Source organism: Panthera uncia (genome assembly GCF_023721935.1).
Source record: "Panthera uncia isolate 11264 chromosome B3 unlocalized genomic scaffold, Puncia_PCG_1.0 HiC_scaffold_1, whole genome shotgun sequence".
Classification (NCBI taxonomy): domain Eukaryota; kingdom Metazoa; phylum Chordata; class Mammalia; order Carnivora; family Felidae; genus Panthera; species Panthera uncia.
In genome coordinates, this window is record NW_026057582.1 from 120,220,789 (window position 1) to 120,248,779 (window position 27,991).

The 27,991-nt window shown below is 37.7% G+C and overlaps 1 long non-coding RNA gene and 1 other non-coding gene across 4 annotated transcripts in view; both read right to left on the reverse strand.

The window, feature by feature from the left end:
• Positions 1–27,991, reverse strand: part of LOC125910207 (uncharacterized) — a 41,117-nt gene that overhangs the window by 4,242 nt on the left and 8,884 nt on the right. The window contains exons 1-5 of one of the 3 annotated variants that reach the window (XR_007453890.1): positions 18,425–20,193; positions 11,495–11,627; positions 10,870–11,052; positions 9,498–9,615; positions 753–9,173 (exon numbers count right to left, since the gene is read on the reverse strand). This is a non-coding gene — a long non-coding RNA (uncharacterized LOC125910207). Of the gene's footprint in view, positions 1–752; positions 9,174–9,497; positions 9,616–10,869; positions 11,053–11,494; positions 11,628–18,424; positions 20,194–27,991 lie in introns of those variants that run through there. The other 2 variants (XR_007453892.1, XR_007453891.1) reach the window with 2 other exon arrangements.
• LOC125910545 (small nucleolar RNA SNORD116) lies at positions 23,664–23,748 on the reverse strand. The gene has a single exon (XR_007454045.1). It is a non-coding gene; the product is annotated as a small nucleolar RNA SNORD116 (small nucleolar RNA).

A 27,991-nucleotide genomic window follows, 5' to 3' on the forward strand; every position in this document is an offset into this window, starting at 1 on the left:
AAAAAAATGAAAAATTACACTTCCAATGAAAAAGGTAATTCAGCTGGAGGCTGGGAAGTTATTCTTTGGTACTCTTTATTGATTTTATTTGGAAGCTGCTTCTTACTCTCACACAACTCAGAAACTATAGCTAGCTGCTCCATAGCTCTATACATTTCAGTATAAGGATATTATATCAGACCCTTATATCTTGTGCATTTCCAAAATTGACTGGATTGCCTGAATCCCACTGAACATTATGTCTCTTTTCCCCCCATCATTTATTATTTTCTGCTTATTTGGCCAGGTTACTTACAAAATCGCTCAGTATAATCTATTTATGTATCTATTCTCAGTAAAAGTTTATTGAGAACATATTCCATGCCTGGAAATCTATAATTACTTGTACCACAAAAGTAAACTAAAAATGTCAGGCCATAAGAAATTAAAAGCCCATTTGATGAATCAAGCACAGAAATAAAGACCTGAGAAGTAACTTAGTAAATGGTCTCATAGAGGTAGATACAGTTTTAGGACTGTTGAGGGTTTAGGGTTGTTGAGAAAGTCCTCCATTTAGGGATACCTGTTATTACCCACAGCTATAACTCCTAGTTACTGTAATGCCCACTATTAACTGGATATTAGATGGGCTTTTAATAATACTTAGCTACAGCCAAATGTTATCAAGCTTAAGAAGAGGAAGATCTATCAGATCCTATCCATCTTGGGCTTTTTTCCAGTAAACATGATGTTCCCTGATAATACAGTCATACCTGCAAGGGTGTCCAAAAGACCACAGGTAGGAATGGCGAATCACTGACTTAAAATTAAGTTATCATCTTACTCTCTGGAGATAGAATTCAAGAAAGGAAAAGGCATAGATAATTTCTCTTCCCTTTTAGGCCCCATCATTACCTGGCAGGGGAAAACAAGAGGAAAAATAACATTTTAAGACAAAATATACATACATAGTATAAATTTTACCTATATGTACATATAAACTATATATTTTTAAATATTACACAAACACATGTACATGTAATCTAATTTAACAATAAAACATGCACAAATTGTGGGTATAGTGCTATACAGACTGGAAAGAGTGGATATTGCTAAGTTCTTGTGTGTCACATGCACAACCTTCAAACATGCATTGCTCTCCCTTCCACCTGACATTGAATAGACCCAAAAAATGGCTGGCTAGTAATTATTTTATCAAGGTAAAATATTCTTTTTCTATTAAGGGCTAAATGTTATCAAACATTTATATATGTATCTCAATAAAAACATGGTTTTTCTATTACCATCTCATGAAGTCCAAGAGAAGCTCCCACAGTTCCATTGGCAAAAGAAAATTGTTTCTAGCTTATCAATTTTCACAAGACCATCTTTAGAAGAAAATATGTATGTCAATAACATGTAAATATTTGGAAGGATTGGATTAAACTAAATATCTCTTTTATAATAACAGTCTAATATTTACTCCAAAGCAATAATCTCGTGAAAGGATACATTCCTGTGCAAGAATCATAAATGTTCTAACCACTCTTCATCTAAAAGAATTCATAAATACAATATTTTTATCTATGATTGTGAAGAAAGCTCATACTGTAAATCATCAGTTTTAAACAACTTCAATAAAACAATAAAGTATAGGTGTTATAAAATGAAGAGCACACTTCATTAATATATTCAGAGTATCCTCAAAAATGCACAGAACAATGGCTTACATTTGATTTTCTGATCTCAAATTTGCTGATTACTCAGTAAAAAATAAAGAATTGTGTGTATCCTAAAGCAATGTCCTAACAATGTCTTTCTGAAGTCATCTGCAGAACACCATATCTCAACTTTAATCAAATGTATTTAGGTTTCTTTTTCATCATGTCAACCATTAAAATATCTTGAAATACTAGCTTTATGTAAAGGTATAAAATTTTAAAATTTACATTAAAGAAAAAAGTGGGCAAAAAACATAATTGTTAAAACATGCTTTTGTCTTCAGAATATAAACATGCTGATGTAATATCGTCTTATTTCATTTCCTGTTTCCTGACAAGTTTAGAAACATTTATCATAATGTAGCAGCTTATATTTCTATTTTCAAACATATTTTCCCCAAAATAATCTTACCTAAATTTTCAATTACAGATATTTTAAAGATGCTATTTTTATAAGATCTACATATTTCATCATACATTGGCATACATGTTAGTAGCTCTAGATAATTTGTTTCCAATAGAACTTTGGCTCCTGCTGAACTAAGGTTTATAAATCCTGGGGCCAGAGTAATAGTATATCACTGTGCATACATAATTCTCTCGTTTAAGAGTAAATTTGGTCCTGAAAATTGCTGTTGGAAAATACATGAATATGGACGTTAGACTTTTCTTAAAGTCCTAATGGAAGACAAGTAGACTTTCCCTTCAAAGGAACCATAGAGACACAGTTCTTCAAAAAGTATTAAGATCTAAGTTAGGATAATGTATCATGGAAGAGAAAGATATTAGGTGAGTCTAAATGGGAAAAGAAACACAATCTTCTAAAATTACTGTCTCTGCAAAGCCTGTTACTACTGAGGAAATCTTGGCAAAGTATAGCGACTGCTCTGGCTTCTATTACACTTGATTGTTACACAGTTAGATGACAGAAATATATTAATTTCTTTAGACTTGTATGACAGTGTGTCTCAACCTTTTTTTTTATCACGTGATTGGATATCCTTTTTAGACATTTTCCCCTAGTTTTCAATCCTCCCCCCCCCCAATTTTAATACCACAAATATTCTGTATATCTGCTTATGTGTGTATGTGAATGGTGACTGTTTGGAGGGCCATAAACCACTATAATATTTAAGATTTCTTTTGCTCCCAAGAATTACTTTTCACCTCAGAAGTATGACATCAACTATGTTGAGAATCATGGTGTATAGTAATTGGAGAAAAATAACTAAACAGGTAGGGAGCATATAGAGTCTTCCAGCTTATTATGAAATGTGTTTGGGGTAGTTTCCCATTCTCTTCTGATGCTCATACTCAACAGGACACACTACTGAGGGCTCAGAGATGTTCTCTCAATCACATATCTCACTTTGGTCCAATATAATCTTTATGCCCAAAAAAGGAACTATGCCTTTATGCTTTGGGCTAAGCACATAAATGTCAAAAATTCTAGAATACACAGGAATTAAAATCATGGAGGACTCACCATATTATTAATGTATACATGTGATGTGATTACAAAAGTTCTCATAAAATAGATTAAATTATTGACTAGTTAAATATTGGCTAAAAACATAGATAAATATGAATGAGTGATATTATATTGTCAAGGGAACTTCTGGAAGATTTGCAGAGATAACCGTTGTTGACGATGGAAATCTAAGTATCAGTGTTTAGTTGCTGAGTCTTAAGTGCAACTAAAACCTTGGATTCTTCCATATCCATCTCCCCTCAAGAAAACACGAGACAAATAACATTTCTAATGGAGTCCACAGTCAGTAGTGATGCCCCTCCTTCATTCCTAACTCTAGTTATTTATGTCTTCTCACTTTGTTTCTTGTTCAGTTTAACTAAAGCTTGTCAGTTTCATTAATCTTTGCAGAAATCCAATTTTTGGTCTCATGGGTTTTCTTCCTAGTAATTCTGGGTTTTGTTTTTATTTCATTGATTTTTGCTCAAATATTTATTATTTACTTCCTTTCACTTGATTTTCTAGTTTAGTCTTTTTCTTATTTTTTAAAGCGGAAGTTTAGGTTATTTATTTGATGTATTTATATTTACTCTTTTCTGATAGTCATTTAAAACTATAAATTTTCTAGGGCACCTGGGTGGCTCATTTGGTTAAGCCACCAACTTGATTTTGGCTCAGGTCATGATCTCACATTTTGTGAATTTGAGCCCTGAATCAGTCTCTGCACCAGGCTCTGCACTGATGGCACAAAGCTTGCTTCAGATTATCTTTCTCTTCCTCTCTCTTCCCCTCACTTGCTCGTGCTGTCTCTCTTAAAATAAATAAACTTAAAACAATTTTTTAATGTTTATTTTTGACAGAGAGAGAGGCACAGAGTGTGAGCAGGGGAGGGTTATTTTTGACAGAGAGACAGGGAGACACATAATCCAAAACAGGCTCCAGGCTCTGAGATGTCAGCACAGAGCCCAACGGGGGGCTCGAACTCATGAACCATGAGATCATGACCTGAGCCAAAGTCCGAAACCCAACTGACTGAACCACCCAGGCACCCCTTAAAATTTTTTTTAAAACTATAATTTTCTTCTAAGCATCTCTTTTTATGTATCCCATTCAATTCTAAATGTTTTCTAGTTTTTTTTTTCATGATTTTATCTTTGACCAATTGGTTCTTTGAAGTATGTTAATTTTCAAATATTTGGTGATTTCCCAGATTTATTTGTTTTGATTTCTAATTTAATTCCCCTATGGCTATAGACCATACTTTACATGATTTTAATATTTTTAAATTTATTGAGTCTAGTTGTATGATGTAGCATATGGTCTATGCTGGAGAATACTCCAGATGTTTTTGAAAATAGTTTGTTTTCTGCTGTTGCTGAGTGTGTGTGTGTGTGTGTGTGTGTGTGTGTGTATCAGATCAAATTTATTGGTAAGATTGCTCAAGTATGCTATAACCACACTGATTCTCTAATTGGTCTGTCAATTATTAAGAAGAAGGTACTAAAGTGTCCAGTTATTATTACTGAACTATCTACTTATCCCTTCAACCATGTCTGTTTTTCCTTTGTTATTTGAGGCACTGTGGTTAGCTGATTATGTTTTATATCTATCATCTATCTATCTATCTATCTACCTATCATCTACCAATCTATCATCTATCTAATTAAACCATCTATCACTATATAATATTCTTTTTCATTTCTAATACTATATAATATTCTTTTTCATTTCTAATAATAGTTTACATTAAAGTCTGTTTTCTCTGATGTCAGAATAGCCATTCCAGTTCCTTTTTGGATATTCCTTGAGTAATACAGTTTTATCCATCATTTTAGTTTCAAACTGTTTTTGTGTTTCATTCTAAATTGTATCTTTCATAAATAATATATAGCTATTTAATTTTTGATGGAATCTTTCAGTTTCTGTCTTTTAAATTTAATATAATAGTCATAGGGTGGGATTTATGTTTGCCATTTTTCTTTTTTTGATATGTCTTACGTCTTTTTGGTTCCTATGTTCATTCTTAGCTGCTTTCTTTTGTTTTAAGTAAGTTTTTTCCTATTACACTGTTTAAATTCTTTGTACTTCTTTTAATATTTTTGAGTTATTATTGAGGACTCATCCTACTCTTTATAAAGTATATTTTAAATTATCATAATTTCAGGTTAACACTAACTTCGTTATATAGCCTTTATATGTCTTGAACTCAGTTTCAGAAAAGTGCTTCTGTCACTCATGTTTTCCATATATTCCAACAGATAAATTATTGATGCTATCATTTATCTAGGCATGTTTATAACCATGACTATGAGCGTGAAATAGGTGACAGAAACTAAACACTAAGGATTCTGACATCACTGGACACTGTGATCATGTTTTGAAGTCAGAGAGACCAGCAAACACAATCAATAGCTGGCTGGCATAGACAGAATCTCACTGTCATTTGGATTATTATAGTTCCTTAAAAGAATATCAGTATTATTGGGACAAAATGCATACCTACTGCTTAATTTTCATATATTTGTTATCACATAACATAGAAAAGAAAGGCAAAAATCCATAATCTCTTTTAATTTTGACCATCTAACAGCCCTCAAGGAATCAATAATCACTGAGAAAATTATGCAGCTCAGACAAATGTGTAAATGGCTCATGTGTAGGCACAACCATTTCTCAAATTTTCAGAACTACCATGAGAGTGCATCATTGCATTTCTTCTCAGATAAGAGAGCTGGTAAAAGTGACAAAATCAACTGTTCTTTGGTGAGATGGCAAGAATTCCATGAAATTACTATCTTAACTTCCAACCTACAAACCACAAGGACAATCAGAGGAACTGAAAAAGAAAAAAAACTTTTATATTCAGTGTTTATTGATAAGAGGTTATATGTAATTACATACATTCATTGACCATGACAAGAAAAAAGTATACTTGTTCCATGGAATAGAATAGTATACAAAGTTATTTGTTCTAAGACCTAGTCAAAGTTTCTCCAAAGAATTCTAAGCATCATTCATCAAAACTAGGATCTCCCTTTAAACAGAAATGAACAGACCAAAGTAATATGAATATTAACAATTAAAATTCTAAGAACTTGAAATGCAATAATTTCACCATTAAAAATATTTAATGCAGGGGCACCTGGGTGGCTCAGTTGGTTAAGCATCCAACTTCAGCTCAGGTCATAATCTCACGGTTCATGAGTTTAAGCCCCGTGTCAGGCTCTATGCTAACAGCTAGGAGCCTGGATCCTGCTTCAGATTCTGTGTCTCCCTCTCTTTCTGCCCCATTCCCTGCTTCCACTCTGTCTTTCTCTCACTCTTTCAAAAATAAATAAACATTAAAAAAATTAAAAAATATTTAATGCAGTATGTACTTGACTCCATCACTGAAATGTCTAGAAAAATTCTCTTTGGGTGACAAGAAATCAAACACTATGAATTCTTGTGACTGGATTAACAAGCAAATTAAGATACTCTCTGAGACATTCTCATACATAGAAACTATTGTTCAGCTTCCATTATGTTTCCTTTATCTAAAAAAATAATTGTTAACTAATGACTTAATATCTTTTGAATTGACTATCTAATTTACCTCAATGGACTATGCCTTACAAGATTGCAGCATATAAAGAAATCAGGTGAATGGCTTCAGGGTAGACAAAAACATAACTCATTGGTCTCAGTACTCATGTGCTGGTCCCCCAGTGTCTGATTATCATGAGTCTATGGTTGCTGCCAGCCAAGCATTCACAGAGTACCATGTCATTCCTAAATTAGATATTTATAGATCTCTGTACAATTCAATCAGCTTAGGTTTCAAATACCACAGACCTGGCTTGTACTACTACCTGACAAATATATGTATTTGCCTTACAGGATCCTTCAGCAGACTTCAACTCACAGAAGTGATTTTGTCACTCATTTTGTTCAGATTCCACATTTATAAAAGGGACGTTGATCCTAAGATATGTGGTAGACACTGAGTACTCCAGATTCCGTCTCCCTGGGACACAACTATACCATTTAATCATGGAGACTGGTCATCACAGTCAATGACTCAATCTCACAACTGATTAGTACAGAGTTTTACTGTCATATGAATGTTAGAATGTCCTAAGAGGAATTCCAGTATTTTCAGGACAAAATACTAATGTTAGAATTCCTGTTGGAATTCTTTCAAGAAAAGGGAATAAACTCATATGAGATCCAGCTAGTGTTCTTGTCAACCTGTGGAAACAGAGTAAAAATATGGAAAGATGTGTATACACATCCTTTTGTCAAACATTCATAACACAGAAAGGATTATAATACACCTTCATATCAAAAGAACTCATGTTATTTAACTAGGATGTTTCTGTTGTTATTCAAAAAGAGAAGTCATAAAAATCTTGGAAATAAAAGAGACAAAATATTGGATGGCTCACTGATAATTAAGAAGTCACATTGGATTAACAGCTACTTCACAAAACCAATTATCTACTTAATTACAGATAAGTATTTTACTTAAAAAGCCATAAAAGTATTTATTTAAAATTGATTATAACCCTTGGAGTGCATTGGTTTGTTCCATTCCAGAGAAAAGGAACAGATAAAAATGACAAAATCAGCACTTCTTTGCTACAATAGTGAGTATTCTATGACATTCATAAAATTATTCCATTCTACAAAAGCACAGAGGAAATTTAAAAAGTTGTGAAATAACCTTTCCAGTTGAATGGTTACTGATGAGAGGTAGTTAAGGAATTAACCATATATTCCCTTGACTACATAACTAGAAAAATTATGCTTTTACTCAGAAAAAGGTGGTAGAGAAAGTCAAATTTCTAATACATCGGTCTCAAGGTATTAGACCCAGAGCACCCCCAGCATTACTCACTACAATTATAACTTATCTTTATGCATATAAACCCATTGATGGAATATAAACATTAGCCAATTATATCAACATAAAACTTCAATAATTAGAAATTTAATAATTTAATGTTAAAACGTTTAATGAAATACCTAGTTTAATCCATCATGAAATATCTAGAAAATTTCTTCCTGAGTGACAAGAAAAAGAAAAAAAAAGTTCTAATCCCTGCAACTGGGCTAGCAGGCAAATTAAAACATATAAGATCATCCAATAAATATAATCTATTCTTCGATTTTCCCATAATTATTCTATTTAAGAGATAAATGAGTAGAAAAAATGAATAATTTCTAATTGACTATCTAATAAGACCTAAACATGTTGATTCTCACAAATGACTATGACTAAAGAAATGGTGTAAATAGCTCATGTGTAGGCACAACTATTTCTCACAGTGTTCACTACTCATGTGCTGGTTCTCCACAGTCTGTTTACTGTGGGCTTATGAAGGCTACCAGTCAAGCACTCAGAGTTGCCATGTCATTCCATAATGGTTATTTATTGCCTCTGTACAATTCATTTCCTCTAGCATTCATCAGCATGCTAGTTTTCCAATGCTATAGTCTTTTTTATTTGGTACTATGTCCTGACCAAATTGAATTCTCCTCCACATTTTTTTTTTTTTTTGTCTAGCATTATGGTCCCTGTGCTGGACCTCAGCTCACAGAAGTGATTTTGTCATTCATTTTCTTCCAATGTCAACAAGACCCATTTTTGAAGTCATCACTGATCCAAGCACATTTGCAAAAGGAATTTTGATCCTGATATAAAAAGGCAGACATTAAGAAATTAGGATTGTCTCACTAGGACACACTGAATCATACTATTCAATTATGGAGACTAGCCACTACTGTCAAGGACCCAGCCTCATGACTAACTAACTTAGCCAAATTCTTATCATTAGAGTGTTATAATTCACTGGGAGGAATGCCAGTATCATTGGGGAAAAATGCTTACCAGCAAGAAAATTCCCACTGACGCTTGAGGATGGGAGGAAGAAATTTTCCTAACACTTTCTTTCATTTCATGTCTCAAGGGGAAGAAATAAAAGATTTTATATGAAACTGAGTTCTTAGTCCATGTTGATCTGCTAGCATAGAATAAAATTAGGGAAAAATGAGAAGCATACATATCCATCTGTATCATGTACAACACAAGAGGTTTACTATACATAAGTATATAGTAATACTATCTTTCAAGTAAGATCTTCTGATATTATTTAATAGAAGAAGCATACAAATTTTGGGGGTGGGGGGAAGTACACAGAATCCTCAGATGACTAAGGTTATAAAGGCCTCACATTGTTTGTATTAACAGATTCTCAAAATCATTTGTAATTTTGTTTGCTAAAGATAAATCATAGAATGTAAATAATAATAAATAATAAATTTTATTAAACATGCAATGTTACCTCTGGAGTGCACTGTTCTGATTATTCCCATAGAAGTGAGCTGGTAACAAGTAACAAAATCAGTAGTTCATTGGAGCAGTAATAGGAATTCCATCCAATTCCAGTATCACCTCTAAATCTATAAAAAATATACAGGGAAATTAGAAACTTTGACAAACAAAACCACCATAATTGGAAATTTATTAATAACAAATTATAAAAAATAAACTATAGTCATGTGACTATCTATGTAACAACAAAATTTATGCTCAGTCCTTGAAACAGGGAAGCATTGAAGGTCATAAGACCTTGGTCTCAAAGTTTCCCCAAATGGCCTCCATCAGCATCAGGCATTAAAACTAGGATGTCCCCCCATCTTGCACTGTTGGTAGGAATGCAAACTGGTGCAGCCACTCTGGAAAACAGTGTGGAGGGTTCCTCAAAAAATTAAAAATAGACCTACTCTATGACCCAGCAATAGCACTGCTAGGAATTTACCTAAGGGATACAGGAGTACTGATGCATAGGGGCACTTGTACCCCAATGTTTATAGCAGCACTCTCAACAATAGCCAAATTGTGGAAAGAGCCTAAATGTCCATCAACTGATGAATGGATAAAGAAATTGTGGTTTATATACACAATGGAGTACTACGTGGCAATGAGAAAGAATGAAATATGGCCCTTTGTAGCAACCTGGATGGAACTGGAGAGTGTGATGCTAAGTGAAATAAGCCATACAGAGAAAGACAGATACCATATGTTTTCACTATTATGTGGATCCTGAGAAACTTAACAGAAAACCATGGGGGAGGGGAAGGAAAAAAAGAAAAAAGAGGTTAGAGTGGGAGAGAGAGCCAAAGCATAAGAGACTCTTAAAAACTGAGAACTGAGGGTTGATGGGGGGGTGGTGGGAGGGAGGGTAGTGTAGGTGATGGGTATTGAAGAGGGCATCTTTTGGGATGAGCACTGGGTGTTGCATGGAAACTAATTTGACAATAAATTTCATATAATAATAAAAAAAGAGACCAAAAAACCCCCCAAAAACCCAAAAATAAATAAATAATAAAACGATGTTCCCTTCAATGCTAACTATGAAGCTTACTAACAAAATATGAATATTAGGCAGTAAAATGTACCTAAAACACCAAGAATTAAAAATGTAATCATTTTATAATTAAAAATGTTTAGTGCAGCATCTACTTAAGTCCACAGCCCAAATGTCTATTAGGGTGACAGAGGGAAAAATGTGTTGCAATTCTTGTGATTTCATCAGCAAGGAGATTAAAACATGCTTTAAGAAGTTTTGACAAATATAAACTACTCTTCAATTTACACATTTCTTCTACTTAAAACATAAATCAGTAAACACTCATATCCTTTACGTTAATTACCTAGTTGATGTCAATCAACTGCTCCTCACTCTGAAGATTTTGGCATGTAAGAAAAATGTGTGAATGGCTCAAGGGTAGGCATAACCACTGGTCTCTCTCCTCACATGCTGGTTTTCCAGGGTCTGGTTACTATGAATATATGGATACTGCCAGCCAAGCACTCAAAGAGTTGTCATGTTATTCCTAAATCAGAAATTGATAGATCTCTGTATAGTTCATTATCCTTAATATATGCAATCAGGATAGAATTCAATTACTATAGGCCTATTAGTAACACCAGCTGACCAAACTGAACCCCCTCCACATTTTGGCCTAGTATGGTGTCTTGTGCTGGACTTCAGTTCACAGAAGTGACTTTCTCACTCATTTTGTTCAGATTCCAATGAGAATCATTGTTCCAGGCATACTTAAAAAAAATCTTGATCCTGACATATATGACAGACGTTGAGTACCCCAGATTATTTCACCCCGAAACACACTAAACCATAGTATTTAATCATGGAGACCAGTCATCACAGTTAATGATCTGGCTTCATGGCTGACAAGCACAGGCAGAGTCATAACGTAATAGGAGTGCTACAGTGTATTGAGAGAAGTGTCAATATCTTCAGGACAAAATGCTTACTGGTGGTAGAATTCCTACTGGTTCTTGAGGATGAGATGGCAGAATTATTCCCAATACTTTGTTCCTTGTCACATCTCAAGAGGAAGGAGATACTTTTTATTCATATGAAACCAAGGTTTTGGTTCACATTAACCTGTGGAAATAGAGTAAAAATACAGAAATATTAGAAGTATACATGTCCATTTGTCAACCGTGGAAAAGACAGGATGGTTCATCATGTACCTGCACGTAAAATATACTAATTGATTACTCTACTAGGATTTTTCTGATATTATTAGAAATGAGACAGAAGCCTCAGATGACTCAGCAAATTATTAAACCTCACATTTGTTGTATTCATAGAGTTTTTGCAAAACCAATTACATTATTGATTAGTTAAAAAGTGTTTTTAAAGGAGTGCACTTGCTGCAATGAGCACGGGGTGTTGTGTAGAAGTGTTGAATCACTATATTGTACACCTGAAACTAATATTACACCATATGTTAGCTAACCTAGATTTAAATCAAAAGTTAAAAATAAAAATTATTCATGAAAAATAAATTTATTAAAAATTGCAATGTTAAGCCTGGAAATCAGTGTTCTGAACATTTCCGGAAGAGGAAATTTGTACAAGTAACAACATCAGCAATTCAAATGGTGTGGCAGGAACAATTTCAAGCAATTCCAATGTAATTTCCAACCTATTATGCTTGGAGTAAATTATGGAAGTTGAAAATAAAAACTTTCTAATTGAAAGTTTACTATTAACAGGTTACAAGGAATTAACCATAGATATGCACGTGACAACCTACATGGCAAGAAAATTATAGTCACTCCTGAAGCAGAAGTCATCTTTTATTTAGAAGATACTGAGGTCAATGTTTCCCCAATTATTCCCCTTAGGATCATTCATTATAACTATAATCCATCTTTATTTTTTAAATTTAAATTCAGGTTAGTTAACATATAATGTAGTATTGGTTTCAGGAGTAGAATTCAGTGATTCATCACTTGCATATAATACCCAGTGCTTATCCCAAGTGCCTTTCTTAATGCTCATCATCCATTTAGCCCATTCCACCACCCAACCCCCTCCAGCAACCCTACATTTGTTCTCTGTATTCAAGGGTTTCTTATGGTTTGTCTCCCTCTCTGTTTTTATCTTATTTTTTCTTCTTTTCCCCATGTTCATCTGTTGTGTTTCTTAATTTCCACATATGAGTGAAATCATATATTTACCTCTGACTGACTTATTTCACTTAGCATAATACACCCTAGTTCCATCCATGATGTTTCATATGGCAAGATTTCATTCTTTTTGATCACTGAGCAATATTCTATCACACACACACACACACACACACACACACACACACACCTTTATATGTTCATAAGTCTATGGATATTTGAGCTCTTTCCATAATTCGGCTATTGTGGACAGAGTTGCTATAAACATTGGGGTGTATGGGTCTCTTCAAATCAGCATTTTTGTATCCTTGGCATAAATATGTAGTAGTGCAATTGCTAGTTTGTAGGGTAGTTCTATTTTTTGAATGTTTTAAAATTTATTTTGAGAGGGGGGAGGAGCAGAGAGAGAGGGAAATAGAGAATTCCAAGCAGGCTCCATGTTGTCTGTATAGATCCTGATACAGGGCTTGATATTATGAACTGTGGGATGATGACCTGAGCCGAAACCAAGAGTCCTGAGCCACCCAGGTGCTCTGGGGTAGTTCTATTTTTAATTTTTTAAAGAACCTCCAGACTATTTTCCAGAGTGGCTGGGCCAGTTTGCATTCTCACCAACAGTGCGAAAGTTTTCCCTTTTCTCTGACTCCTCGCTATCATCTGCTATTTCCCAAGTTGTTTGTTTTAGCCATTCTGACAGGTGTGAGGTGCTATCTCGTTTTGGTTTTGATTTGTATTTCCTTGATGATAAGTGATGTTGAGCACCTTTCCACGTGTCTGTTAGCCATCTGGATGTCTTCTTTGGAAAAGTGTCTATTCATGTCTTCTGCCCATTTCTTCACTGGGGAGGCTGATGAGTGTGATAAGCTCTTTACAGATTTTGGATACTAACCATTTATCTGATAGGTCATTTGCAAATATCTTCTCCCATTCCATCACTTGGCTTTTAGTTTTGTTTACTGCTTTGTTGTGCAGAAGCTTTTATCTTTATGAGGTCCCATTGTTGGTTTTGTTTTCCTTGCCTCTGAAGATATGGCTAGTAAGATGTTGCTGTGGCTGAGGTCAAAGAGGTTTCTGCCAGTTTTCTCCTCTAGGATTTTGATGGTTTCCTATCTTACATTTAGGTCTTTCATCCATTTTGAGCTCATTTTTGTGTATGTGTAAGAAAGTGGTCCAGTTTCTTCTGCATGTATCTGCCCAGTTTTCCCAGAACCATTTGTTGAAGAGACTTTTTTCCACTGGATATTCTTTCCTGCTTTGTTGAAGTTGGCCATACATTTGTGAGTCCATTTGTAGGTTCTCTATTCTGTTCCTTTGATCTATATGTCTGTTTTTGTTCCAGTACCATACTGTCCTGATGATTACAGCTTATGGTTTGCCTCCAGAATTGTGATGCCTCCAGCTTTGGTTTTCTTTTTCAACATTACTTTGGCTCTTTGGGGTCCTTTCTGGTTCCACACAAATTTTAGAATTGTTTGTTCCAGCTGTGAAGAATGCTGATGTTATTTTAACAGGTATTGCATTAAATGTGTAGATTGCTTTGGGTAGTATAGATATTTTAACAATATTTGTTCTTCCCATTCCTGAGCAAAGAATGTGTTTCCATTTCTTTGTGACTTCTTCAATCCTTTCATAAGCTTTCTATAGTTTTCAGCATATATATCCTTTACCTCTTTGTTTGGTTTATTCCTAGATATTTTATGGCTTTTGGTGCAATTGTAAATGGGATCAATTTCTTGATTGCTCTTTATGTGGCTTCATTATTGGTGTGTAGAAATGCAATGGATTTCTGTATGTGGATTTATATCCTGTGACTTCACTGAATTTGTGTATCAGTTCTAGCAGTTTTTTGGAGTCTTTTGGGTCTTCCACATAGAATGTCATGTCAACTACGAAGAGTGAAAGTTTGACTTCTTCTTTGCCAATTTGGAAGCCTTTTATTTCTTTTTGTTGTCTGATTGATGAGACTAGGACTTCCAGTACTATCTTGAACCACAGTGGTGAGAGTGGACATCCCTATTGTGTTCTTGACCTTAGGGGAAAAGCTCTCAGTTTTTTCCCCTTGAGGATGATATTAGCTGTGGATCTATAATCCACCTTTAAATACATATAAAATTGGCTGGGGAAATATTAGCAAATTAAATCTACCTTGAATACCAAGAACTGGAAATTAATTATTTCATGATTTTAAAATGTTTTATGTAGCATCTACCTGAATCCTTTACTCTAATGTCTAGAAAATTGCCTCCTGGCTGATAGCAAAAAACAACTATTCCACTTCCTGTGACTGCAACATCAATCAAATTAAAACACTCTAAAACATTCACAGTAATAAAACCAACTTTAAAATTACCAATTGTTTATTTTATTTAAGAGATATATGCCAAATAAGAGTCATAAGTTCTTCAAATAAGCTATCTAATTGACATCAATAGACCGCTCCTTATTAAGCATATTGTAGCATCTAAGTAAATAGCATGAATGTCCTACATAGGCACAACCATTTTCCACTGAGATAATTACTCATGTGCTTGTTTTACATGGTCTGTTTAGTATGAGTATATGGATGCTACCTGTGAAACAAATAGAATTTTATCATTTTACCCAACAATTAGATATTTATAGACAACTATAATTAACTGCAATTAAGTTTGCTTAATAGGTAGTCAGGTTAGTTTTCAAGTACCCTGTTGGTACTACTACCTGACCAACTGAATTCTTTACACAGTTTTAGCCTTGCATGGTCCCTATTCTGGAGCTCAGCTCATAGAAGTGACTTGTTATTCATTTTCTTCAGATTTATACAAGATCCACTTTTTTTGAAGTCTTTATTGATGTGGGCATATTTATAAAATAGATCTTTAGAATGGATATGTGACAGACACTCAAGAACTCAGGATTCTATCACCTTGAGAAATGCTTACCCAGCCCCATGGCTGACCAGAGTAGCCAGTATTACTGGAGTGTTACTGAAGTATTATGATTCCCTAAGAGAAATGTCAGCACTTTCAGGACAAAATGATTACTGATGTTAGAATTCCCACTGGCCCTTGAGGATGGGAGGCAGAATTATTCCCAACAGTTTCTCTCATGTCATACATCAAGGAGAAGGATTAAATTCATACATATGAAACCTAGTTTTTGGCCCACACCTACCTTTGGTTAAAAAGTATAAATGTGGAAAGATGAATGGCATATATGACCATTTGTCAAAGTTGCACTAGGCAGGAGTACTCACTATGTACCTTTCTGTAAAAATACACTAATTTATTATTACTATAGGATATTTCTGGTTATTCAAAGTAGAAGAAAGAGTAAAATCTGAAAAATAAAGGAGACTGAAACTTCACATATTCCCACAATTATTAATGCTAATAATAGTTTGTATTAACCAACTATACACTAATTGAATTAAATTTGGATTACTTAAAAAATAATAAGACAACAGAGATACATAAATTTGCTACAAGTTTGGTATTAAAATTAGGAGTATATTGTTTTTTCCCTTCCCAGATAAGGGATCACTTCAAAATCAGCACTTCATTGGTGCAGTGATGAGATTCCATGGAATTCTGATACTACACTCTATCTACAAAGTATATAGGAAGTTAGAGAAATTGCAAAACAAAATTTTCCTAATGGAATATTTAGTTATAAAAAATTATAAGAATTATTCATGGATATTCATTGGGCCATCTGATGACAATTGTTATGCTCACAATTTTGATCTCAACAGTACAGAAATAATTTTTTCTAAGATATTTGTCTAAAAATTTCCCCAGTAAATTCACTGAGAAATGATTTATTATAACTATGGTGTTTCTCTACACACATTAGAAACCCATATATGATAAATGAAAGAGGCTAATGTAATTCATGTAAGAATACAAGAATTTAAAATATAACTGTCTCACATATAAAAATGTTTAATCTACCATGTAGTTGAAGCCATCACTCAAAAGTATATGAAATTTCTTGCTTAGATCATAGAAAAAACAAAGAAAACAATATGTAACCAACTGTTCCAATCCTAGTATGTGGGTTGACAAGGAAATTAAAATATACTGTGAGGATTTAACATAGAGTGCCTACTCTTGAAACACACATTGTTTTACTTAATAGAAAATGATAAGTAAAATTTCATAATATCTTTGGATTTTGACAATCTAAGCTCACTAAAGACACCCATCATCACTCAGAAGTTTCCAGCAGCTCAAACATGTGAATAACTCAAGCGTAGTCACAAACATTTCTCATGGGACTCATTATTTATGTGGTGGTTCCCCAGGGTCTACTTATGACACATGTGTAAACACTGGCAGTCAAGTACACAAAGAGTAGTTATATCATCCCACAGTTGGTTATATACATCTTTTTACAACTCATTTCCTCTAGAATATGCCAGCATGTTTGTTTTACAATACCATAGCATTTTTTAAAATAACATTTGCTGACCAAACTGAATTCTTTTCCACATTTTTATTCAGCATGATTCATGGACTAGACCTCAGCTCATAAAATTAATTTTTGTTACTCACTTTGTTCATATTCCAACAAAATCCATTTGTGGAGTCATCATTTATCCAGGCACACTTATAAAAGGGACCATTATAATGAGATACATGGCATACACTGAGAATTCAGGATTCTGTTATACTAAGAGACATTGATCAACACTAAATTAATCATGGAGACCAGAATCACTGGTGACCACATTTCTGAGTAGAATAACCAGAGGCTCATTGTCACTGAAGTGTTACAATACCCTGAGAGGTATTCCAGTATCTTCAGGACAAAATGCTTACCGATGTGAGAATTCCCACTGGCCCTTGAGGATGTTTTGGCCTAACTATGCCTGAAGTGCTTCTTCATGTCATATTTTATATGAAACCCATCTCTGTCCACCTTGAACTATATAGTAATAAAGTGTATATATATACATATATATACACATATATATATGTATGTATATATATATGTATGTATATATATGAGAATAATGACTATTTTTCAACCAAGCAAAAGATGGTAAGATTCACTGTTTACCTAAATTTAAATTTAACTTTATTAATTAATTTGCTTGGATAGTTTTAAATACTATATTAAGAAGAAAAGAGAAAAAAATTCTGGAAATAAAAAAAGACAGCATGAATGGCTCACCAGATTATTAATGCTTCACAGTATAAATAGAATGAGAACATAAAATAAACATATACCAATAAAAGATTAAAACAAGTATTTAGTTGTCTAACAAGTATTTAAAATTAGTGATGATAAACATGTTCATATTATAACTAAAAAACATGTGGAACAAAATAAAATTAAGCCAATGTCACATAAGGAATAAGAATCTTAAAAAAGAGAGAGAGAAACTTTATAAATGAAAATGATATAAAAATCTCATAGGATAGTCTCATTATTAGTCTTGACATAAGAGGAATATATTAAGTGAACTTAGTATGAATCAATAGATTTTAATCAATCTTGAAAAAAAAAGAAAATAATCTAAAAACACTTGGGGTACCTGGGTGGTTCGGTTGGTTAAGTATCCGACTTTGGCTCAGGTCATGATCTCACAGTTTGTGGGTTCAAGCCCCATGTCAGGCTGTGTCCTGTCAGCTCAGAGACTGGAGCCTGCTTCATATTCTGTGTCTCCCTCTCTCTCTGCCTGTCACCCACTCATTCTCTCTCTCATTCTCTCTCTCTCTGTCTCTCTCTGTCTCAAAAGTAAATAAACGTTTTAAAAAATTAAAAAAAAAACCTTACAAAATCACAGTGCAGAAGATGGTGGTGTAGTAGGGGGACCGAAATCTAGTCTCATCACTTGAACAGAGCTAGATCAACATCAAATCACATTGGACACCTAAAAAATTGATTTGAGGATTAAGAGAACATTCTGTACAATTTTAGGGAGACAATGTGGCAGGTATATGGTGCAGAGAAGGGAATTGGGGAAGAGAAAAGGTGTGGTGCTACAGAAGGGTAGGAGCCATTTTTGCAGAGAGGAGAAGGAAACAGTGAGAGAGAGCAATGCATTGAGTTTTCACAAGAAAAGCACTCCCTCAAAACCATTGATGGGGGAATAGTGAAAAACTGACTATTACAAGCTTTTATAAACAGTGGAACTCAATTTCTGAGTTCTTCAAAGTCTGCACCATTTGCTGGAGTGTATCCAGGCTGGTTGTGGTTTTCCTGAGGAGAATAAAGGGGAAGCCCAGGAGTGGATATCAGACAGTGTGGTGTGGGGATCCCTTTGGTTGAACTGGGGGAGAAAGTTACCCTTCTTGGAGAGCATTTGAAAGAGGGTATAATGCCTCTCCAAGGACAAAAGACTTTGCTGGTGCCTTTAAGTGACCATTCAACCACAGGGTACACAGGTGTGTGCAGAGGGCAGATAAAGTGGCTGCAGCTTTTTACTGTGTTTCACCATAAGCTCCAGGTACCTGTGTGGCCATGCAATGGATTTTCTGAGACAGAACAGTGCCAAGCACAGTGCTGTAGGGATCTCCTCTGGAGGGTAGAGTGGGTCCATGTCTTTCTGGGTCCCATGCCTTGCTGGGTCCCAGATTGGGGTGTTGAACCCAACCACTGCAAGCAAGGAGGATATCTGCAGAGGACTGACCAGTCGGGAAGAGCAGCTAAAACACATCAGCAGAGCGCACACATCATGCACCAGAAACACTTCCTGAACTGACAGACACTGGACAGTGTATAAGCCATTTTTAATATAACAGTGCTCTTAGGTGCAGGAAATATAACAAGCATTAAAAACATGCAGACACAGAAATTTATAAAAAATGACAAGACAGAGAAATTCTCCCCCAAAAGAAAGGTCAAGAAAAAAACACATCCAGGGACTTGCTCAAAACAGATGTAAGTGATAAATCTGAATAATAATTTATTTATTTTATTTATTAAACAATTAATGTTTATTTTTGAGAGAGAAAGAGAAAGAGTGTTAGTGTGGGAGGCACAGAGAGAGAGGAAGACATAGAATTCAAAGCAGGCTCCAGGCTCTGAGCTGTCAGCACAGAGCCTGACGTGGGGCTTGAACCCATGAACCACAAGATCATGACATGAGCTGAAGTTGGACACTTAACCGACTGAGCCACCAAGGTGCCCCAAATCTGAACAGTAATTTAGAACAACAGTCATAAGACTGCTAGCTTGGCTTGAAAAAAACATAGAGGGCACCAGACAGTCACTTGTTGCAGATATCAAAGACCTAACATCTAGTCAGGAAGAAATAAAAATTGCTAAAACTGAGATGCAAAACAAACTGAATAAAGCGACGATGAGGATTGAAGAAGCAAAAGACAGAACAGGTGATATGGAAGATACAATTATGGAAAATAATGAAGCTGAAAAAAGAGGGAATGGAAATTATTAGGTCACAAGGGGAGAATTAGAGAATTAGGTGATTCCATGAAATGAAATGATATCCATATCATAGGAGTCCCACAAGAAGAAGAGTGGGAAAAAGGGGCAGAAGTTTTATTTGAACAAACTATTGCTGAGAAGTTCCCTAATCTGAGGAAAGATACAGGCATTCAAGTCCAAGAGTCACAGAGAATTCCCATCAAAATTAACAGAAACAGGTCAACACTATGATATATCATAGAGAAACTTGCAAAATACAAAGATAAAGAGAATTCTGAGAACAGCTAGGGACAAAAAGTTCCTTAATCTATAAAGGTAAACACCTAAGTTTACCAGCAGACCTATCTATTGAAACTTCGCAGGTCAGAAGGGAGTGGCAGGAAATATTCAATGTACTGAATAGAAAAATTATGCAGCCAAGTATTCTTTACCTAGCAAGGCTGTCATTCAGAATAGGAGTGGTAAAGACTTTCCCAGACAAATGAAAACTAAAGGAGTTTGTGATCACTGAAGCAGCCCTGCAAGAAATTTTAAGGAAGATTCTCAGTGGAGAAAAAAAAAAAGACCAAGGCAACAGAGACAATAAAGAACAAGAGAAAAGCACCAGAAACACCAACTTTATGGGCAACACAATGGCACCAGCTTCATCCTTCAATAACCATTCTGAATGTAGATGGACTAAATGCTCTAGTCAAAAGACATAGTTTCAGAATGGATAAAAAACCAAGATCCATCTATATTGTACCTGAAAGAGACTCATTTTAGACCTGAAGACATCTGCAGATTGAAAGTAAGGGGATGGAGAACCATCTATCATACTAATGGATGTCAAAAGAAATCATAGTAGCCATACTTATATCAGACAAACTAGACTTTAAAACAAAGACTGTAATAAGAGATGAACAAGGGCATTATACCATAATTAAGGGGTCTATCCATCAATATCTCACAGTTGTAAATATTTATGCCCCCAACTTGAAATACCCAGATATATAAATTGATTAATAATAAACATAAAGAAACCCATTTATAATAATAATACCATAATAGTAGAATACATTAATATCTCACTTATAGCAATGAACAGATCATCTAAGTAGAAAATAAAGAAGGAAACAATGGCTTTGAATGACATACTGGACAATATGGTCTTAACAGATACATTCAGAAATTTCATCCTAAAGCAGAATACACATTCTTCTTTTTTTTAAAAAAATTAACGTTTATTTATTATTGAGAGACAGAGAGACAGAGCATGAGTATGGGAGGGGCAGAGAGAGGGAGAAACACAGAAACTGAAGCAGGCTCTAGGTTCTGACCTGTCAGAACAGAGCCTGATACAGGGATCGAACTCACAAACTGTGAGACCATGACCTGAGCCGAAGTCAGATACCCAACTGACTGAGCCACCCAGGCATCCCTTGAATACATATTCTTCTGGAGTACACATGGAACATTCTCAAGAATAGATCACATACTGGGTCACAAATCAGCCCTCAACAGGTACGAAAAGATCAAGATCACATCATACATATTTTCAGATCACAACACTATGAAAGTTGAAATCATTCACAAGAAAAAATTTGGAAATCCCTCAAATATATGGAGGTTAAAGAACATCATACTAAAAATGAATGGGTTAACTAGGAAATTAAAGAATAAATAAAAAAATACATGGAAAGCAAATGAAAATGAAAACACGACAGTCCAAACCCTTTGTGATGTATCAAAGTCAGTCTTAAGAAGAAAGTACATTGCAATCAGGCCTATCTCGAGAAGCAAGAAAGATCCCAAATATACAACTTAACATTATACCTAAAGGAGCGAGGAAAGGAGCAGCAAATAAAGTCCAAAGCCAGCAGAAGGAAATAATAAAGATTAGATCAGAAATAAATGATATAGAAAGAAAAAACGTAGAATCGATCAATGAAAGTAAAAGCTGGTTTTTTGAAAGAATAAATAAAATTTATAAGCCCTTAGCCAGAATTATCATAAAGAAAAGAGAGAGGACCCAAATAGATAAAATCACGAAGGAAAGAGAGATCACAACCAACACACAGAAATACAGTTATAAGAGAATACCATGAAAAAATTATATGCCAATCAACTGGACAATCTGGAAGAAAGGGAAAAATTCCTAGACACTCACACACTACCAAAACTCAAACAGGAAGAAATATAAAATTTGAACAGTCCCATAACCAGCAAATTAATGGAATCAGTTATCAAAAGTCTCCCAACAAACAGAAGTCCAGGGCCAGATGGCTTCCTGGAGGAATTCTACCAACCATTTAAAGAAGAGTTAATATGTACTCTTCTCAAACTGTTCCAAAAAAAAAAAATGGGGGTAAAGCTTCCAAACTCATTCTATGAAGTTGACATTAACTCGATTCCAAAACCAGAAAACGACTCCACATAAAAGGAGAATTATGGGCTAATATGCCTGATGAACATGGATGCAAAAATTCTCAACAAGATACTAGCAAAAAAAATTCAACAGTACATTAAAAGAATTATTCACCATGATCAAGTGGAATTATTCACCATGATCAAATAGGATTAGGTCTCTCATGCCCCTATTCCAAGAGCCATTCTCATGGCAATGGTTTCCCTGCTTTCCATGAGGTGGTGCCCACTGCCTTCCAGCAGAAAATCCCTTCCCTTAGGGAAGTGGATTGGAATGGCTACACAAACGAAACCCAACTCTCCCAAAAACACCTTCAGCTCCACACCAATGGGAGGCAGGTGGTGGGGAGGGAAAGGACATTTGTTCACAGAATCAACCGGCCTGTTGGATCACAGCCAGGCACCATGAAAGCAACCACCTGCTGGTGTCATCTACACCCACAACGAAACAATTCACACCCCAAGATAATAAGCATCCTGTGTGATCATCATTGAACCTACACCAGGGATCCTTATCTATTATGGGCCTCCCATCAGGGAAAATCTGGGACAGTGGAAGAATCACCCACCCATCCTTCCCTGAGGAGCCATACAGAAACCTTCCTGAGAAGTGTCTAGCCATCTCCATCTCTGCCTCAGACTGATAACATCACCCCTGGCCATAGCCCCATGATGTCACTCCCATGTCCCTGTAACCATGATCATGGCCACCTCCTATAGGACCCTCTCTCCCAAAAGGTTCAGTCAGCTTAGTTGGTGTCAACCTCCCAAGACCCAAAGCTCCCTGAGTCTGCCCAACTGACACAAGAAGCTACCTGTCCTAATCTCAGGGAGAAGCTGTGAAGGGGGAATTGTCCGGGCTTGGCCTCGTACCCTTCTCTTATCTATAAACCTTCCGAGCCCTTAAAAGGACAAGGAAATAAAGCGGTGGGGGTAGGCCCTCAATGGCTTAAAGGCAGCCCAAATGCGGGCTAGTGGGTAAGCTGAACTGTCATATGTACCCTCACCAGCTCCTCTAAGGGGTGCCAGATGTGTGCACTCTGATGGCCCTGGTTCCCCCAGATAACCCCTTCCAGATGGGAGCAGGGTCTCCCCCTGCCAGTGAGCCTTTCCTGCCTGAAGGGGGCCACTTGCATACATTATACACACTTGCAGCTGCCACCAAAGCTAATGAACGGCATGTGTCCCTCCTGTGTGTTCACTGTCAGACTCACATGCTAGACATCAGTTTCAATGAGGGTGATGGTAAGGATTCCTCACTTATTTTGTTCAAATGTCCAAGGAATGCATATCATAGTCAATCCAAGCACATTTAAGGGCATTGAACATTTAACATTGCTGGACTCCACCCAAGGACAGCTGAGGAGTTCAAACATGTTGACCCTTGGGGGAACCCCAGGGCCAAGTCCCCGGGGAACAAGAGGAGTCAGGCCCAGGACTGGGTAGGCAGCTTGGTGTGCCCTGGAAAGAAAACCAGTAGGATTTGGCAGAGAAGCACTGCTTAACACCACGATGACTGTGCCCCCATGACCACACAAAACATGCCCTGTGCCTACTGGGGAGTCATGGCTGGCTGGCATCACATTTTACACAGTATAGGCCTAGCTTACTATCCCTGATATCTGCATCCTGCTTATTCCACCTGGGAAGTGATGAGAAGAGACAACACAAGCTTCAGAAAGTCACACAGGTCCATAGGCATCCAGGGGAGTGACACCCACTGGGACCACTTTCTCTATCTCTCCCTATGATTCGTGGGCTCCTTCCATGCATGTGGGGCACGTGTCCAAACATGGATGCATCCAGGCATGGGTTTGGGCTGATGCACCAATCCCGGGCAAAAGTGCTGTGCATAGAATCTATTCTTATCCTCACACACCACATATCAGCTCCCGAACCCAATACCCAAGGCCCAATGTGGACCACGTCTACCTTGCCCTCCCATGGGATGTTCCCCAGACCAGAACCCCTCCACCCAAAAGCAACTCCCCTCCAAGGAAGTACCTAGCAACTTGCATAACCAAACAAGAAGCATTTAAATAGCTTCGGGGCATAAAACCAGTCAGCTCTTTCCCCCAATCTGAAATTTCTCATGCCACCATTTTAAGAGCCTTTCTCATGGCACTGAACTCCCTAATTTCCACTTCCCCACTGCCTTCCAGTGGAAAACCCCTACTTTAAGGGAACTGGATAGGGACTGGCAACACAAACTAAACAATTGTCTCCTCAAAACACTTTCAAGTCCATGCCAATGGGAGGCATGTGGGGGGAGAGGGGAAGAGTGGAGGAAAAGACATTTGTCCACAGAATCAACACACTACTCAAACCACAACTGGGAACCATGAAGATGATCACGTCCTGGTGCGTACACCCACTGTGAAACACTGTACACCCCAAGATAACAGGCAGCCTGCATTATTTTCACTGAACACACACTAGAGATCCATGTCTATTACAGGCATCCAGCCATGGAATGCCTGGGACAGAGGCAAATCACACAACATTCCTAATACAGGAGCAATATAGGTATATCTTACCCAGATATGTCTAGCGGTCTCCATATATGCCAAAGTCTAATTGAATCACCACCAACAATAGCCCTGTAATATAAATCCCATATCCCTGTAACCATCAAGATGGCTAACTCCTTTAGGAACCTCTTTCAGAAAATGTGCAGGCTTCCAAAATACCCTCTGTGAGAAAAACAAAACAAAACAAAACAAAACAAAACACTACACTTGCCCAACCAAAAGCCAGTGTAAAACTCGACTGAACCCAGGGCTCATTCCACACAGGGAACTGACATGGCCACAGGAAGCAGGTTCGGGAGCCCTGACCTGGAAGGAAACATGCAAAACCTTAGCTTCTTGGTCCACAGGAGCCTGCTCATGCCTATACCACAGGTCCTGCTAACACTCTCCTCAAAATTGACTCCTTCACTGGGGGCAGGATCCTTCAGCTAAGACAGCCACCAACACTTTGGCCTTTGCAGGGATCCAGCCTGTGGCATGCGATGTGGGCTCTGTCCTGCCAATACGTAACATCAGCATGGCCCACACAGAGCTCAAGGGCTGCAGCCCCGCAGGCGAGGCACAATGATAGGAGAACACATCTCCTTCACAAGGAAATGTGGACCTTCTCCAAGCTCCTGGTACGGCTGGGGCACTGAACCTCTCGGGAGATCACTCAGGTACTCGTCCTGCTGGTAGGCTCCCAAGAGAGACGTCTCCACCCCACCCAACAAGATGTGACACACCTGTGTCTGAGTCCAACGGACTGTCCCAGAGTAACACTTGCACCTCGCCAGATCCCTGCGTGAGGAGAAAAGATCTCCAAAGCAATATTTGACTGAGACACCTGGAGCAAAACCAGCCAGATATATGTTTTCAGCCAGCCCCAGTTTCAGGCATGAAGAACACCACCACTGACCACCATTCCATGGGAACACAGATGCCAGGAGTACACACAAGTCAGGGACCTCTGCTCCATACATATGCAACCTGAAGACATGAGAAGGCACCTGAAAAGGGTGGAGAAATCGCATTCACGTGTGAGAAACATACCCAGGTGCTCAGCTTGCCACACCGGGAAGAATGAATTTGTGACTACACCTTGCGTCTGCCTGTCCTGTCCCTCTGTCCCTTTGGGCTGCCTTCAGATGGGCAAGATGCCATGTATACAGGGGACTATGTGAGCAGGTGCATGTGCCTGTCTGTGAGTTTGGGTGTGTGTGTTTGTGTGTGTGAGTGTACAGGTTGTGTATGAGTCTGTTCAGTGGTGTGGTTCAGAGAGGGTGTTTTTGCTCATCTAGGGAGGTCTCCACGCCTGCAAGAGCTTACTTGGTGTGCAAATCCATAACTTGATGTCCTGCCACAAAACAGCACAAGACATATTTCCTTGCAAATCAGAGTTCACCTTTGATCTCTAGGGGTGGCTGAAACTGGCCAGTGATTCCCTCTCTTAAAGCACTGTTGCCAAGCATAGCATACCGGTATCTGGTGTACACCCCTCCTCTCCTGCCGCTGGTAACCATGACAACATGGACTGTGGAGGCCAGCAAGCCATTACACTGGAAGCACACTTGAATGAACCTCAGCAGTCAGTGGAAAACCAAAACATACCAAAGTAAGGCTGGCAAACCTCCAGTGCGGGCAACTAGGCAGAAGCCTAGGCATAGCCATGTGAGGTGGCCAAAGGATTATAGGCCAGGTGCCCATACTTATCCATTTTGACAAAACACCCTCTGCAGCAACGAAGCACATGCCTTCCCCACCAAATGTCAGTATACAACCCCAATGAAATCAGGGTGCAATCCCAGCCAGAGAACCGGCATGGCTAAGGCCAGTGGACTTCAGGGCCCAGAGCTGTGAAGAAACGAGCAATCTATTGGCTGCTTGGTCCACAGCAGCCTGATCAAGCCTACATGGGTAGTCTCTTCAGCACTTCCAAAAAAACAGACCCACACACTGGGGGCACAATTCTTCAGTGAGGAAAGCCACCAATGCATTGGTCTTTGAAAGGACCCAGGCTATGGCATAAGACGTGCGCCCTCTGCCTAGGACCAGGAACAGTGGAATGGCCCTCACAAAGCTCAAGTGCTGCAGCCCCGCAGGTGAGAGGTACACTGCACTTGTTGGAAGACAACATGCCTTGTTCACAGGTGGGGGGACCTCTCCGAAGATTCCCATCCAGCAGGGGCATTGTGCCTAGCATCGCAAAACATAAGCCCCAATGTGCTGGTAGGTTTCTGCAGAAAAGTGCCAACTCCACCTAAAAGTATGGGAGACACCTGTGCCCAAGTACAACAGAAACTCCGAGAGTAACACTGTCATGTCAGCAGCACCATGACAAAGGAGACATTGTCACAAAGGCAGGACTGACCAGAGATAGGTCTTCATCCAATGCCATGCTTACACTCATGAAGAACACCACCAATGAAAGCAGATCTTTAAGGCACAAAGGGATAGGAGAGCACACAACAGAAGGACTACAGTACAAAAATCATGCACACTGAAGCCTGGACTTTGAGCCACGGTTTGCCATCCACATCAAAAGCCAGATATCAGTCAGGAAACAAGAAACTGGGAACAAAATGTGACACTAGGGAAGAGAACGCAGACAGAATTACCAAGAATGTGGCACCCTGCTTTCCCTAACATTACTATCCGGGCAAAGGGCAGAACAAAAACTTGACAGGACACCGAGGCATTAAGAAGAGTAGTCAGAGACACATTGGGTGAGAAAACTGAAAGAGATTCACAAGAAGATCCCAACAACAATAGGGTCTAAAGATGTATTCCACAACCAACACATAAACTGTTCCACGTACTTGAGTGAGAGAAAGGGGTCGTGTCCAGGGATGGCCGCCGCCTCGGGCTGGGGCTCCCGCGCCCCCCACGGCCCGCCAGGCTTGCCTCGCCCGGCCCCTCAACACACACCGCCGCGCGCTTAGGCCCGCACAGCCCTCCGGGCCCTCGCAGGCCCCAGCCCTCGACTCCCACGGGCCGGTGCCACAAGACACGCCGTTGAAGTCCTAGGCCTTGGGGG